The sequence below is a fragment of the Ceratina calcarata genome, unplaced genomic scaffold (genome assembly GCF_001652005.2).
Source record: "Ceratina calcarata isolate Rehan_Ccalc_2016 unplaced genomic scaffold, ASM165200v1 scaffold58.2, whole genome shotgun sequence".
NCBI classification, from domain to species: Eukaryota; Metazoa; Arthropoda; class Insecta; order Hymenoptera; family Apidae; genus Ceratina; species Ceratina calcarata.
The window spans coordinates 1-721 of record NW_017177018.1 but is presented as its reverse complement, the minus strand read 5'-3'; positions in this window follow the sequence as shown (position 1 = coordinate 721).

The following is a 721-nucleotide window of genomic DNA, read 5'->3' as shown; positions in this document are numbered from 1 at the left end:
TCTAATATCCGTTTATGGTCCGAATATATTTGTAATATGTATGTATGTATGTGCATTCTAGATATGTTGTATGTATACAGGGTATCCCAGAATACACGAGTTTCCTCTAAGGGTGTGAAAAAGGATGAAACAAATCTTACATGTATCGTTTATAATAAAATAACTATTTGCCAAGTATCTGTCTTTCTATTCCACCCACTTCATACTCATCGGGTTTCACCTTTAAACCTTCCCCTTCTGTTCGTTTTTATTGCTGGCTTATAAAAAGAGGTATACGTATGTATAATGAGACTAACGAATAGTACGTAAGTAAAAATAGTAAGTACGTAATAGTGCAGTAAGTACGTAATGAATGCAGACGAACACAGATACTATTGTCTACCTTGTAAATTACGGTTGTTATGGCATGTTCAGAACATAAATTGTATCTTTTTTTCTGCACTTACGAACCGATTCGTTACAGATTGACCCGATTAAAAAAAACCACATGTACATCAAGTGTATGTACACGCTACTAATCTCTTTAAAACACAGGATAATGGATTGGCTCGTTAGGAAAATGGAAATCCCATTTGAAACTAGGTGCGTTCATCCTTAATGACGTATTTAAAAATTGTAGCGTAGAACTTAATTTTTTTAAGTTTTCCTTAAAACTTGCAATAAATATTAATCTAAGTATCTTTTATATGTGCTGGAAAACTGAATATGTATTCGTTACGGT